General features: G+C 46.0%; 1 protein-coding gene across 20 annotated transcripts in view; it reads left to right on the top strand.

The window, feature by feature from the left end:
- EXD3 (exonuclease 3'-5' domain containing 3) overlaps positions 1 to 13224 on the top strand; it is a 254263-nt gene that overhangs the window by 22936 nt on the left and 218103 nt on the right. Inside the window, exon 1 of one of the 20 annotated variants that reach the window (XM_064393454.1) lies at positions 10320 to 10410. The exons of the other annotated variants lie outside the window; for them this stretch is intronic. The gene's annotated coding sequence lies outside the window, so the exon portion shown is untranslated. Of the gene's footprint in view, positions 1 to 10319; positions 10411 to 13224 lie in introns of those variants that run through there. 20 annotated transcript variants of the gene reach the window in all.

The raw sequence follows: 13224 nt of genomic DNA, 5'->3' as shown, positions 1-13224 counted from the left end.
ACAGTTGCACAGTCAGCTCTGGTTAATACAGTCCAGATAAAACGGAGACCAGGATCTATTCTTGTTTAACTCGTTGGTGCTGAAGATGAAGCTCTCTCTTGGAATGAGTCTGTGATTTCTGGCAATGTTTCTGCCCCGCTGCTCACTGTGGCTGGCTGCAGGACGTGGATGTTGCCGGCGCTGCCAACCTGCCAAATTCCCTGGAGAGCTCTTGACCAAAGAGCTGTGGGAGGTTAAAAGGATATGGCTCCCTGAAGTCCTTTCCAGGCACATGCTCTCATTGTTCTTATAATTGGAAAGGATTTAAATGACAATCCATGCTGGTGGCAGACTCAAAGCTCTTCTATTCATTTGATATTTATTAACTCCTCAAGAAACAGCAGCATTAAGTGTAGAGGAAGGTACACATTCAGTTTCTCCAAGGCTGAGGACTTCTTTTTCATCAGTTTGGGCTACAGATTAACATTATGAAAAAGGCATGGACAGCTTCAGCAGATTTATTTAACTGAAGCCTTACTCTTTTCTGCCTTTGGGCAGATGACCTAGAGAAGTTTATTGGTAGATGCTACAATGAATGCCTGATGATTCTACTATCTTAAAGATATCAGGATTTATCCTATTGTATCAGCAACTACTGCTGAAATTCATGGAAAGGAGAGCAAGATCTGAACTCTCTTACAGCCTCCACCACAACTCAGCATTCATCTCTCCAAATCCTTCAGAGGTACCAATAAATGTGGTACCATGTGCCTGGGATACTGGAAATCCATGTGCTTCCCAAAGCTTTCCAGAACCATCCATGTTCAGATTCTCCTTAGTCACAGAAATGGATCAATCTGGTGTACTTGTGTCTGTTCTTTTTCTGGAAACATTAGAACAAAAGAAATTGCTGGAGTCTTTCATCTGATGTAACAGCCAAAAGAAAATAAAGGAAACTTCCCCAGAGCCTTGTATTCATGAAAGCTGATCTTTCAGTGTTCCTGAAATATCTGCTGATCAAAACTTTGTTCCTCTGAAAAATGGCTCAAATTTAGAAGCTTGTCCATTCTCAACATTCAGTTCTGTATTTTGTTCTCAGCTGCTTTTTAGCTCTTCTGACATTTCAGTGGGATGGGGCAGGGTTAGATGTTGCAGCTCTCATCTGCTGTATACAGTTGGTTGTTAGACAAATAAGGAACAGGAGATGGGAGGGATTGTGACCAATCTCTTCTAATACCAGAGTTGTGGAGCTTCAAAATAACAGTGGAAAGGTTTAGATCTCTCTAGATCCATCATAAGGAGATACTTTTTCATGCACCATGGATGAGTTGTGGAAAGCTGCGGTGTGGGGTGGTGCAAATGCTGAAGCTTTTGTGAATTCAAGAAACAACTGAACAAACTGATGGAATAAAACCACCAAAGACTTTTACAAACAAAATCTCCATCTCTGTTTAGCAGATTTCTAGAGGCTGGCAGAGTGTCAGGGAAGTATTTGTTCACATATGCTCTGTTTTACTACTATTCCCTTGGTGTCTGCTATTGCCAGACTTTGGAAGACTTTGGGGACAGAACATGGCTCGATGATTCTTTAGTCTGGAAGGGCATGAGAAGGCAGGAAACACTCTGCTATCCCATGAAGCATCTTCGTGGTCTTCTCTGCAGTAACCCAGCCAGAAGCTAACAGAAAGGACTGGTACCTTTGGGGAACACAAAAAAAAAGGAAAAAAAAAGATGACAAAAAAATAAAGACAGGATGAAATACAGATCAAAGAGAGTCTTAATCATTATCTCTAGGCAAGAAGATGGGCCTCCTACCAAGGTGTGAAACATTAAGAAACTGTTGTGAGTTTATGTGAACCCTTGGTCTGAAGGAGGGTGCCTCATTCTGCACAGCTGCCAGTGTGAAGCTGACAGAAACTCAGAATATTGAAATGAGGTTTGTGTGTTTTACACTGGTTTAACATGACAGCTCTGCTCCAGTCCTCTGCCCCCATGGCCAGCTTCATCAGCTCCATCATTTTCTGGGTGCTTCACTGACGTGCCAGTAAATTCACCATGAGGGAGCAGTTCCTTCCTGCAGGAGGGGAAGGGTTATTAACGGGCCAGTGTGTGTTTACAGGGGGCTCATCCCTGGATTTAACACTATCCCTTCAGTAAGTGCCTGTTTATTTGGATGTTGTGGCCAACCCCCATTAGTCAACAAGTGGAAGGGAAGCTCTGGCCTTTGGTTTCTCCCACAGCTGCATCTGTCGTGGCTGCTCTGATTTGGATGTCAGATGGTGCTTCATAGAGGCCTGATCAGATCCTGGTCAGTGCAGAAATGGATTCTGTGCTTGTTACAGTGATGGGAACCCTACACAAGGAAAAGCTGCTGGCACTTCTTCTGTGCTCCAGTGAACTGGAGTGAACTGGAAAGGATGAGACAAATACAGAAAAGCAGTTTGGCCAGCCAGTCATTTTCCATGTTTCCATTGCTGCCATGTGTCCTTGGAAAAGAGTTGCTTCTCTCACATATGTGTCTTTAAATATGATGTTCCTCTGGGTTTTTTTTTTCTTTTAATCAACTTCAGCCCTCTTGTTTTCCCCAAAAGCTTTAGTCTATGTCTCTGTTTTGCCCTCCTCAGTATCCCTGGTGAATTCTCCCTTACAAAATCTGTGGACATAAATTGACCCATCATTAATATGAAAATAAAATAACAATGAAGAGACACTCCCAGATCCCTTTCAGTCTTTGGTGTGGTCTGTCTTAAGACCATACCCATGGTAGTGAGAGACTTGGGGCTCGTAAGGGGCAGTACTTAATGGTAACACCACAAATCCAGTGGTGAGGTCATGGTCTTCACAGAAATCGGATCTGGAAATTGTCTTGCTAACACGTTTAATCCATTTCCTTGCCATTGTCTGATTCTTTCCTGCAGTACATTTGTTGGTGGTGTGCCCAGTCTCTCATAAAATACCCACGCAACAGTGCTTCCACTGTTTCCCTGAGGACTAATTCCTTATATTGATTCTCACTCTTTCAGAATTTTTTTCCCCAGGTACTCATTCTACCTTTTGCTCTTAGTTAATTTCCTTGCTGCCATGCCTGTCTGCTGGTGTGGTCTTGGGCATTGTCCAGGCTTGCACCCTTCAGGCTGGGTCTCCCACTGTGCTCAGGTTCTGCCTCCACCAGTCTGCTGATCCTGGAAGAGTCTGAGCTTCATCCTGAGGGGCAGCTCCGATCTCTGCTCTGGGACAGGGACAGGAGCCAGGGCACGGCTGGGGCTGGGCCAGGGCAGCTCAGGCTGGAGCTCAGGGCAAGGCTCTTCCCCCAGAGGGTGCTGGCACTGCCCAGGCTCCCCAGGGAATGGGCACGGCCCCGAGGCTGCCAGAGCTCCAGGAGCCTTTGGCCAGCGCTGCCAGGGATGCCCAGGGTGGGGTTGGTGGGGGTCTGGGCAGGGACAGGGCTGGGCTGGGTGATCCTGGTGGGTCCCTTGCAGCTCAGGGGATACTGAGGCTCTGCAGCAGTGTTTTTGTGGTGAGATGCCAAGGGTTCAGGAGATGCACGTAGGATCCCACAGCTGGGATCTGCTTCTGGAGCACCTGTACATGTGCAGCCCAGAGCACAGATTTTCACAGAGCCTGTGTCACCCTGTGTTCTGTGAACCCCCCCAGAGCCACTACACGATGACATGGTCTTGGTTATGCATTTATTTAAGAATATTTTTCTGCAGTGTCTTTAGTTTACTTTTTTTCCTCAGACATACTTTATTTTTCATTGGTAAGCTTGAGGTTACACAGGGCTACTTTGTTGCTGTGGCCATCTGCAAAATTATTTGAATAAGGATCATCTGCTCAATTTTTAATGTATTTTTCAGTTCTTTAAAGTTGTCTAAGAAAGATGGAGCCAGCAGCTGCATCTTTCCAAAGGATTCTCAATAAACATTAACAACAAGATTTTGAATGATGATGTTTTACCTGAATTTTGCGTTAAAAAAAAAAAACAAACAAAAAAAAAAACCAAAATGCGTTCTTTGAGTTAGTCTGGGTAAGGTTTAGTTTTCAGGAACCTGTCTGTGGTTCACTGATTGCTTTAAAAAAATCCTAAATTTATTGAAGCCAATTGCAACCATAAAGAACTAAGTTGTTGATACTGTTTTCATCAGCATTCAATTCATAATGTAAATCTCTAGTTGATACCAAGAGAAAAATGTGGAAGTAGATGTCATGTCACAAACTCTGTACGAAACGTGTTTCACGATTATAAAGTCAGTTAGCTTTGACACTGACCCCTGTGTTGCACTGACATCTAAAAGCAGAGTACTGGGAGAGTTGGAGGAGTTAATGTGTAACTCATTCTTTTTTATGTCTCCATCAGAGTGTTTCTGCCCACAGGTGTGGACAGAAGCAGCCAGCAGATGCTTGCTAGGACAACATATCCCATCTGTTTTTTTAGCATGTATGTTAAAATAATTTGGCTTTCAGCAAGAGCACTGGTGGTGTCTGAGCATTGAGCTGCCTCCAGAATATTTATTTCCCTTTGCTGACAAGGTTAAATAGCAAAATCACTTTCCCCCTTCAGTTTATTTTTACTGGTCTGTTTTATCTCTGCTTTATATGATAATATTTCTTCAGAACTGATAATATTTGGCTGAGGTTATCAGCATAAGCTGTGGCAGGTGGGAACTGAAATTAAATTTCTTACTCTCTCTCTCTATGCAACTAAAATTTTGCTCCTGTAAAAAGTGCTGAAAGAACCAGAGCGAAGTAAAATATTTCAGTCCATGTGTTCACTGGAAAAGTGTGTGATGGGGGATGCTGCTCACTGAGAACTCCTGCCCTCTGCAAGGGAGGAAAGGAACAGGTACATGTGGTGGGGATGGGTGAGGTTAAGCCCTTCTCTCTCCTGGGAGTCCTCTTGCCCAGGCTGGTACAAAGTAAAAGTGCCTCTGGCTGGGCTTCCTAGGCTGTGCTCAGGTAAGAGCTGATGTGTGTGCTCAGGGACATGCATGTTTTTTGGGAAGGAATACAAAGCCATGAGATTCTGAAGTGCCCCTTTTTGAAAAGAGTGATGCAACAATCCTTAACATGCCTGTGCCAGCCTTCAGAAAAGTCCCAGCAGCCAGGCAGTGCCACTATTCCCAAGGGGAGCTGCTGGCACTGAGGGCTTTGGGACATCTGCTCTGGCAGTGTCCTCTCTACCCTGCCCCCTCAAAGTGCCACATGGAGGCAGGGGGAAAACACCCTTTCCATTTTGCAAATGGGAAATGGCACCTGAGGTTCTTTGTCCAAGTTATTGAACTGAGCCAGGTGCAGAAATAATCCCAGGTTTCAATGACACAATCAGTAAAACATGACCTCACTTCAGTGATGGCTGGGATTCTGAGGACAGTCAGACCAACTTCACTGCTTCACTTGTGCCACTGGCCCCGCGTGCTGCTCAGGTAAATGCAGCAGTTTTAGGTTAACTAAGCTCCTGCTTTTCTTTAGTGATCCCTCATTTGCAGGAGCTGGAGCTGTGAAGGACACTGCCTGACCTCTGCTTGCAAGCAAGTGTTGTCCATGAGATCTCCAGTACTCATGGCAGCTTTCAGGAAGAGGGAGCTTTCCTGTCAGGCCTTGTGAGATTCCACTAGTCGACACACAGTAGGAATTATGTTGTAAGGGGCCAGTCAGAAGGGTTCCTGACTTTGTTCTGCTTGGCTGTAAATGCAGGGAGGAACTGCACAGGATAGAAGCTCTGCAGTCAGGATGCTCCTGGAAATGAGTGTTCTTTTCTGGCTGCCCTTTGGCTCCAGGAGCTGTTGGGTCACCACCACTGCAGCTGATGTGCAAAAGGAAAGGTTTTTTTGCCTCTCATGTGCTCTTTCTTTCTTGAAACACTCATACCAGGTACTGTTAATTCCTCCTGGAAGAAGTTGTATTGAAAGTTGCTAAAGACCATCAATCTATTTTTAAAACCCCTTACTTGATGGCAAAGTATTTACTATTTACTATAGATTGGGCTATTTACTGCCCACCCAGGATCATGGAGGAATGTCCTATACATGGAGGATACATTTAATTTGTTACTTTTTTGTTCTGTCAAACAAGTGGAAGTGAGACATGTACAGCAGTACCATTCTGAGGTGGAGCTTGGGTACCCGTTCCAAGAGTCACACGAAAATTGTGAGAGTTGGTGAGAATAAATGGTATCACAGAACTACAGACTGGTTAGGGTTGGAGAGGACCTTAGTGATAATCTTGTTCCCACCTCCTGCCACAGGCAGGGACAGTTTCCAGTAGGGTATGATTTAGAGTCAACTTTTGGTGAAGTTGTGTTGATCAGATTTCGATCACATTACAATTTCTGTAATCCTCCTAAGCATAGGTTTGTAAGCATTTTTCTAGAGGTCTCAGTTTTTACTCACTGTGTGCAGTCATAATCTAATATTGGGATTTTGGAAAGATGTTACTTGTGAGACGCTTCCAAGGTCTGGAAGTAGTTTTTAAGTATTATCCTGGGGCAGAGTCCTTACAGAAATAAAAAGGCAGTCACATGCAGTATTCCTAGAGGCTGGAAAAATGTGTTGCTGCAATTTTTAGTAACAGTCTGTGAGTGAGATCCAGAAAAGTCCATTCTTGGCTGAGACATTCATGTTAACGGACGGGTTTTCAAAGAATGCTCTGGGAAGTCATTTCAGGATACATAAAAGTTGTAGCCTGGAAGGGGGCTACATGCATGTGGTTTTCACAGGGGCAAAAATCCTGGCTCCTTGGAGCTCCTGCAGAAGGGAACATGATGTTCTCTTTAGAAGAAGGGCACTGAAAGCACAGCTGCTCCCCAGCACCACAGAACTCAGAGCATGCTGTGCAGCTGCAAATAGATGTGATGGGGAGGTTGTTGTTGGGTTTTGGTTAGGTTTTTTTAAATTAAAGCTATGGTCTAAACTTGTTTACATCAGTGTTTATACAGTCTTGCAGTTCCAGCCAGTGGACACAGCATAAAAGCTCCACAGGACCTCCAGACCAGCTGAACACCTTTGCTTTTGCAGCCTCCTTTCCTTTGGAGGAAAGGAAACTCCTCCTGCTCTTTCCCTGTGTATGGGTTATTGAGGATGGGCACTGGCACAGGCAGCCCTAGTGCCAATCAGCCAGGGGTGATGGCAGAAGGTGGGGGACAAGCTCCTGCCTGTTGCCATGTGTGGCCCAAGAGTAGTGTTCCTGACAGCATTCCGCTCCCTTGGAGTTCTTCTTCCTTCCTTCCTTCCATGTGTGTCCCTCCCAGATCAGGATACTCTGTGACATGTACATGATTCTGTTAACTAATAAAACAGGATTCATTACTTAGGGTGATCTCTTGGAAGCATGTTTGCTACTGGCTTGCAGGTTCTGGTTTTCTTTTTTCATTTTTTGTTTTTGTTAATTTTACCAATGAAAGACTTTCTCTCTTGAGCTGTCAAACATCAGTGTAAAGGTTTGGAGATTTGATTTAGGTAAGTCTCTGTTGCAAATAGAGTTAATTCTGCCTTGAGGCAAGAAAGGAAGATTAGATGAGCTTGTAAGCACCCTTCCAGCTCTGTGCTTTTCTCTGATTCTCTAATGTTTTCCTGCCACTCATTATTGACATCACAAGTGCAACTACTTGAGAACGTGCCACCATAGCAGGGCTGCCAAGCAACTTCAGTGACATACTGTATGCTCAATACAAGCTTGTTGCCAATATTTTTTCAATCTTTTCCAGCATGAAAATAAAAATAAAGAAGATCAAGGAATTATATCTGTATTTCATTTTCAGTTTGGTCAAATTGGTCAATCAGAATCTGAGAGTGTAGAGGATGTGGAAGGAAGATTATTGTCCACCCAGTCATCTGGAGGAGAATATAAAAGTTCCCTGGAGAGGCTGTGTTGTGCAATAGCCAAAGCTCATGATTTACCTTCAGGAGCTGGGGATAGGAAACATGTGGAGGGTGAAGGCAGGATGTAAACAGTAAAGCATGAAAGAAGCACTAAAGCTGGCCTGGGTGCAGCCTGATGTAGTGAGTGTGGTTGTGTTATTCAAACAGGAAACTGGAGGGACGTTTCTCCAGTCTCTATCCTTCCATTATCAGCCATTTGTTAGGCTGGGCTGATAACGAGGAGACATTTGTCCTCTGGCTGTAGCATTGTCATTCCTGGGACAGTCTGGTAGAACCACAAACTCACTCTCCTGTCTGTTCCCATAGGACCACATCCAAATCACTGGTTTGGTCTGGTGAAGCCTGAAAGAAGCAACCAGTCCTTCAGCCCCAAGAAAGGGAAATCTTAATCCACCATTTGAGCTGATCAGAGCCAGATGTGTCGTGAGCTGGACAGCAATAATAGATGGCCAAATTATGAAGCTGTGCCTGTCATGTGTGCTATGCAGAGAAACAAGAGCTTCTGAAAGATTATTTTTTTTTTAGTGAAGGTCTCTTAATTATAATAGCTTGGATATAATTGAATAGAAACCCATAAGGGCAGAATCAGAATTGTTAGTCTTTGGCTGTTTTACCAGAAAAAAATCTTCATTCAGCAAGAAGAATGTTCTAGTTGCTGTGCCTGAGGTCTGGGAGTTCCTGTGCCATGGTGATAAGAGATGCACCCACAGCTCAGGAGTGCAGTGTCTGTGTTTTGTTTGAAACAAGAAGAGCAGGGAAGCAGAGATAATTGTATTTCAGAATCACTTCTGAGAATAACTGCCTTCACCTGCCATGTCTGCAGCATTTCATCTCACACAGCTGATGTGTGAGGGGCAAATACTGATGGTCCGATTTTTGGGACACATCCATTAAAAGTTTTAAGCCAGTGGTGTTTTTCGAATGGGAATTCTTTTCATACAGCTGGATGAAAATTTCTCACAAGTTTTCCCTGAAGCCACTTGAAGTCCCCTTTTCCAAAGTGGGAAATTAATCTCATCAGTAGAGGAGTCACTTCAATTTAATGTGGTGAGCTGATGGGAAAGGGGTAGAAAATGCCCAGTGCTGTGTTAGAAGTTTTCTGTGTCCTGTAATCAGGCATACAACACTCCAAACAGTCTTGTTTTATCAAGTAGTTGCTGTTGTTTCTGGCAAAATGCAGCTGATGAAATGCACAGCTTGGCTCCCCGTGCAAAGGGAGCCCTTCGGAGGAAGTGGGGACTCCTCACCATGAGTAACTGATTAGTACCGGGTTGCGAGAACTCATAAAACCATTTGGAGTTGGTTGGAGAAGTAAGAAATAAAATGAAAAACTAGAATGAATTGCAGATGTGTGTTGTAGATTTTAAACTGGGAATCCTGAAACTACTTGCCTAAGCTGAACCACATTAAGGGCTTGAGAAACACCAGGTCCATGGGAATCCTGTGCTGTTGGCATGGTGTCCACAAGCCTCTGTTTTTCAGGCTAGACACCACATTTTCAGCTAGAGACTGTTTGGGTTCCAGGCAGATTTTTTAAATTTTGTTTTAAGCTAAATTAAAACAAAAAAATTCAGCCAGCAGCCAGGAGAATATTTGGCTTTTGTTTCTATACCAGCTGGTTTTGTTCTCAGAAACTGATTTTAGATCTTGGTGTGTTTCTGCAATTTGTAGCTCATGACTTGCAGGAGCAGATGATCCACTGCCAAGTGTGCCCTGCGCGCAAAGCCGTGAGAGCGAGGGCAGGCACAGCATTTGTCATTAATTCCTAGAAAGAAGGAGATTTTGGGTGAAGGTCACTGGACAGGATCTTGTGACAGTGGACTTGGCTGTTTCCAAGAAATCTTTCTCTATAAGAGATCTTAAAGTTTTACATTTAATGGAGCTGATTGCAACAATGTCCAGAGAGCAAAGGCTGGGAAAGGTCTGTATGTGGAGCACTTAGGAGGAGTTTGATAGAGAGCAGGCTGGAGCACCTGTCCTAGGAGGAAAGGCTGAGAGAATTGGCATTAGGTCTGGAGAACAGAAGGCTCCAGGGAGAGCTCAGAGCCCCTGCCAGGGCCTGAAGGGGCTCCAGGAGAGCTGCAGAGGGACTGGGGACAAGGGATGGAGGGACAGGCCACAGGGAATGGCTCCCACTGCCAGAGGGCAGGGATGGATGGGATATTGGGAATTAGGAATTGTTCCCTGGCAGGGTGGGCAGGCCCTGGCACAGGGTGCCCGAGCAGCTGTGGCTGCCCCTGGATCCCTGGCAGTGCCCAAGGCCAGGCTGGACAGGGCTTGGAGCAGCCTGGGACAGTGGGAGGTGTCCCTGCCATGGCAGAGGGTGGCACTGGATGGGCTTTAAGGCGCCTTTCAACCCAAAGCAGTCCGAGACTCTGTGATTTCCCTGTTCCTCTTTTCTCTGGTTTGGGAGACACGGAGCCGGGCCCTATCCCAGGCCGGGCCCCTGCTGAGGCGGGCCCGCTCCCTTCGCCGCCGCCGGCCCGGCCTGGCAGTGACGCCTCACGGGGCGGCGGCCGAGCTCCCGCTCCTCGCAGCGTAAACCCAAAGTCTGGTGCGTTTTTGTTGAGATGCTTCTTATCTCAGCCATTGTTTCAACTTTCCTGCTTGTTTCCTTAACAACCACTTCTGTTCCGACCCCGTGGCTGCTGCCCCATCCTCCCCCCACGCCCAGCACGGAGCATCCCCAGGGAACAGTGCCATTATCTCCCCCGCGCCGCCGATGGCGTCAATATTGTTCTTCATTTGTCTGCTCTTAGAATACGGAAAGGCTGTTGGGATCTGTAGTTCTGTGAATGCCGGCCCTGTCAGCCTGAGTCCTTTAGGAATCCAGTTGCTTTCCAGTTTCTGTCTTTGATGTCAGCCCGTGGTTCTCTCTGGAGCTGTGGTTTGTGCAAGCTGTGCGGCTGCCTCATGTGCTGCATTTCAGGCACAGTTAGAGTGCTCGTGTGCTTGGGCTTGTTCACAGATGTGCTGCTGTCCCAGGGCTGGGCTGTCAATGAGGAGCCAGGGACTGTGGCTTCATTCTAGCAAGGCATTGAGCTGGGCTTTCATGCTGAAGAATTGTTCTTTAGGGATGCTGCTTTTCCTGCACAGTAATTTATGGTGCACTACGATAAAAGCAGTATTTAGATTTGAAATGCAAGGAGCCTAAACTGAGGAGATGCCAGAGCTAAGGATGCCTGCACACCACCAACCTACCACAACATGGGTGTGAGTTACGGCAGGCTTGAATTACATGACCACATACCAACCTTTTTCCTCCAAGAACTGTTGCTTTTTTCAGTGTTGAAGATGGATGTGCTCTGGAGTGAGGAGTTGAAAAAGCTGAAAGTCTGTCACAGCTGTGCCTCACTTGTCACCACAGTCAGGGGATGCAGAGGGTATGGAGTGGTGTATTCCAGGATAAAAGGGAATTCAGTGTTCTACAAAAACCTGACTTCTATTCTGAATTCCTCCACAGAGGTCTCAGACAGAGGCAGCTGTCTGGAAGCTGAGCACACTCAGAGCAATGTTCAGAGTTTCAGTTAAATTGTCCCTGAAAGGAAAAAGCGAAGGGATTTGTGGAATAGAGAGCAGTAAGAATAGTGCCAGGAAGTAAGACTGGTGAATGACAGCTGTGATGAGGGGATTCTCTTTAGGGAGGGACGAGCTAGCTAAGTAGTTTATTACCTATAGAGCAACCTCAGTGAATAGAGGGGGAGGTTTAAATGACACAAAATCTCTTTTTCAGCTCCATTATCTAAAATGTGCTGCTCTGCCTAAACTCTTTCATAATTTTCCCACCAACCTGGTTGGGGTAGTTTAGTGAGAGCTACTCAATGACAGATATGGAGCAACACAACTGTACTGGTATGCCTTGGGCGTATGTTAAGCTGAGTGCTTTAAAAAATAAGAAATAACTCCCTGATCCCAAGAGCTGAAGATATGCATGTGCCTCATGGCAGTGGAAATGCCTTGTCTCCCTCAGAGTTTCAGTTTGCCATGTAAAACTAGAGCTTGCACTGCCTGCTACACTCCCAGCCCATGGCTTCCAGTCTCAGTCTGGTGTATTTTGGTGCATCTCCCTCTGTTTTGAAACTGGCAGCACTTGTGAAGAAGGTTTCAATTTAAAAAATCAGGTGTAATTCTGCAGAATTGTAGTTCTTCATCTGGTTTCATTCCTCACAGAAAACTCCAAATGAACCTACTGGTTCTGTTTTCAAAAAAAAGTCCTTCCCTTCCCTTCCCTTCCCTTCCCTTCCCTTCCCTTCCCTTCCCTTCCCTTCCCTTCCCTTCCCTTCCCTTCCCTTCCCTTCCCTTCCCTTCCCTTCCCTTCCCTTCCCTTCCCTTCCCTTCCCTTCCCTTCCCTTCCCTTCCCTTCCCTTCCCTTCCCTTCCCTTCCCTTCCCTTCCCTTCCCTTCCCTTCCCTTCCCTTCCCTTCCCTTCCCTTCCCTTCCCTTCCCTTCCCTTCCCTTCCCTTCCCTTCCCTTCCCTTCCCTTCCCTTCCCATGGCATTCCCACCACTGCCATTCCTGCAGGCAGGAGCACTGGGAGCCCAGCAGGTCAGTACAGTCTTTTAAGTTCAAATCCTCTTCTGTCCAAAACATGTTCTTGCTGAGGCTTGGGCAGTTTGGAAAAAAAAAAAAAAAAAGATGAGCAATTTACTTTTAATTTTTTCTCTTACTAAGCTTGATTATTGTTTTAATTACCCATTGTTATTATTTGTGACCTTCCACTAGAATTGTTCAGTGTGAGTTTAGAAAGATTCCTGCTTTTATGTGCAGTGGGTGTGACTGGGAGGAAATGTTTGTTCAGATGGGTGGAACCACTTATCTTTCTTGTGCTTGCTTTGTGGCACATTCATCTTTCGTGAATGCTGCAGGGTCACTTACTAAACTGTTTATCGTCTCCAGAAAGAAAACGGTGTTTAAGATTTAGCAGATTGAACTGGCTGCTCCCCTAAAGCCCCTGGGTGATGATGTTGACTGGGGTGGAGTGCTTGAACAACACAAAGTACCCAACTTGTAGCGTTTAGGAAGAGGAGGAATCATAAAACCATGGAATGGTTTGGGTTGGAAGGGTCCTTAAAGCCCATCCAGTCCCACCCCTGCCATGGGCAGTGACACCTCCCACTGTCCCAGGCTGCTCCAAGCCCTGTCCAGCCTGGCCTTGGGCACTGCCAGGGATCCAGGGGCAGCCACAGCTGCTCTGGGCACCCTGTGCCAGGGCCTGCCCACCCTCCCAGGGAACAATTCCTAATTCCCAATATCTCATCTGTCCCTGCCCTCTGGCAGTGGGAGCCATTCCCTGTGTCCTGTCCCTCCATCCCTTGTCTCCAGTCCCTCTCCAGCTCTCCTGGAGCCCCTTTAGGCCCTGGCAGGGGCTC

Source organism: Passer domesticus, chromosome 18 (assembly GCF_036417665.1).
Source record: "Passer domesticus isolate bPasDom1 chromosome 18, bPasDom1.hap1, whole genome shotgun sequence".
Taxonomy (NCBI): domain Eukaryota; kingdom Metazoa; phylum Chordata; class Aves; order Passeriformes; family Passeridae; genus Passer; species Passer domesticus.
The sequence above is the reverse complement of the archived record's forward strand: the minus strand, read 5'-3'. Positions and strand labels throughout refer to the sequence as shown.